At 38.6% G+C, this 2,336-nt stretch overlaps 1 protein-coding gene across 2 annotated transcripts in view; it reads left to right on the top strand.

Moving 5' to 3' along the window:
- LOC101851794 (coiled-coil domain-containing protein 191) overlaps window positions 1-2,336 on the top strand; it is a gene marked incomplete in the record, with an annotated part of 39,033 nt that overhangs the window by 9,042 nt on the left and 27,655 nt on the right. The window contains 1 exon segment of one of the 2 annotated variants that reach the window (XM_013080746.2): window positions 620-1,188. 2 annotated transcript variants of the gene reach the window in all.

The raw sequence follows: 2,336 nt of genomic DNA, 5'->3' as shown, positions 1-2,336 counted from the left end.
AGAGTACAGTATATGCATTTTTAAAACAATTTTACAGGAGTGCCAAAAAACTGAATGATGTCACCAAGAAAACAACATTTGCTTTAAAAGTAATGAATTTATTATCAAAATTATATACATTTGTACTTTAAAATATTGACTTGGTATGTTTGCAAAGAGTCTGTTATCTAGGTAACAACATTCAGTTGTTTTTTTGGGGGGGGTTTTGTTGGCTCTCCTGTAAAATTGTAAAAACTGCATAAAATACTGCACTTTTCAAAATAATGGCAGTAAAAGTGTCAGACAGCAGATTGATCTCTCTGTCAGCTGGGTTGTTGTAAGAAGCTTTTGGCAGGTCTTGCTTCCTTTCTTTCCCTCAGCTGTTTGTTTGTTTGTTGTAATTGAGCTGTATATGATTTCTGAAGTTTGTGTCTTTGTATATTCATCTTTGTGTGTATATATATATATATATATATATATATATGTGTGTGTTTCTGTGTCAGTAGTTAAGTTACTTTAATTCAATGAAGGGAATAGTAATTGAAACTACAAAAATATGCTTTTATCAGATGTTCTTTCTTCTCTTGTGTACTGTATCATCATGTATGTTTGTCATGTATTTATGTGTGTCTGTGTGTGTGTGTGTATGTGCGTGTGTGTATATGTGTGTGTGTGCTCTAATTCTAAAATTTCTGTACTAAAATAGAAAATCTGCTGATCTAGCTTTCGTTTTAATTTACTGTCTTTCCTCTCAGCTCTGTGTGATTGCTTTGAGGGTGTCACTGGTAGGTTGACTTCTTCACTGTCACTTTTTTCTTTCTGTCTGTCTGCCTTGCTTTTTCTCAGCTCTAGTTGTGGATTATTGTGTCATTGTGCTTCTTTTCACTCAACTTCTTGCTCTTTGCTACTGTGTTCATCTATTTGTGGGTATTTGTATCTGTGTGAGCGCAGCTCAAGAGCTCCTGACCCAGTGGGTGAATGAGAAACTTCACTTTGACGATGACGACGGGTTTGATGACCTTGAAGCGTGGCGGAGGAAGAGAGAGCTAAGAAACGCCAACAACAACCAAAGCTTGACCTCCGCACCCACCAGGGACAGTGGAGAGTTCAACTGGGACGCGGTGCATGAGCTAGCGGCAGACGACAGCGTGGACATCGATGAGGCTGCCATCTACGAGCGGGTCAAGAAAGCTGCCATCGGGGAAGAGGGTAAGATCGCATATGAATCATTCTCAGAAGGTGAGGCAGCCAGAATATGCTTTGAAAACATTGAGCTTTTAAGACTTTTTCTGATCATATTTGTGAGTTTTTGGTTTTAATGGCAAGCTCATATTCTGAATTTATAGTATACATAAAATTGACTGAAACAGTGTTTTGATTTTTGAAGGTTTGTTTTCAAAATTTAAAATAAGCATTTTCCTGCTTCAAATCTTGTTGCACAATTACTCATGTACTTGCCGTCTCTGTCTTCTTCTTTTGCTTCAGGTGCTCTGGTGTAGTTTGCTCCTTCGTTCCTATCTGTCGTCCTTATCTCACCTCCTTTTTTGTATTTTTGTTACTCTCTTGTAACACCTGTAATCTTCGGCACTTATATGACCTTATTGTGTAACAAGTGCTGTGCATAGAGTGCAAACAGTAGAATGAATGCTGAAACACTAACAAACTGACCAGATCGTTCGCTGTCTATATATCGCTACCTAAGAATTGCAAAGTTCTAGATTCTATGTGACATTTTTGGCCATTTTGAGTTACAAAGACCACGAGGTCAGAAACCAAGTGTCCTATCTGCTGTATCAAAATCGAAATATTAATCAGAATTGTTACCAAGATATCTAAAGAATTGCTTTTGATACAGCTTAATCATGTTGTGAAACTCTTAATTTTTAACGTCAAGTTTCTCAAAACTAGATTCGGAGCAGATAGAACATTTTAACTCCAGGGTAGCAATGAGTAATTGTGAATGTTTTACAACCCCTCTTTAACACAATCTAGGTAATTTAGGGGTTCAGCCCTGCTTATCGGATTTCGTTTTGCCGAGACAGATGTATTCCAGCACTGAGTCGTTGAGTTAAGTACAGTCAAACCTGCTTGTATGACCACCTGTCTAAGACAATCACCTGTACAAATGACCACCTGTCCTTGACAATCACCTGTACAAATGACCAGCTGTCCAAAACAATCACCTGTACAAATGACCACCTGTCCAAGACAATCACCTGTACAAATGACCACCTATCCAAGACAATCACCTGTACAAATGACCACCAGCCCAAGATAATCACCTGTACAAATGACCACATGTCCAAGACAATCAACTGTACAAATGATTACTTCCCGCTCCCCCCCCCCCCCCCCCT

This window comes from Aplysia californica, unplaced genomic scaffold (genome assembly GCF_000002075.1).
Source record: "Aplysia californica isolate F4 #8 unplaced genomic scaffold, AplCal3.0 scaffold00098, whole genome shotgun sequence".
In the NCBI taxonomy this organism is placed as follows: Eukaryota; Metazoa; Mollusca; class Gastropoda; order Aplysiida; family Aplysiidae; genus Aplysia; species Aplysia californica.
This window is presented reverse-complemented; position numbering and strand designations above follow the sequence as displayed.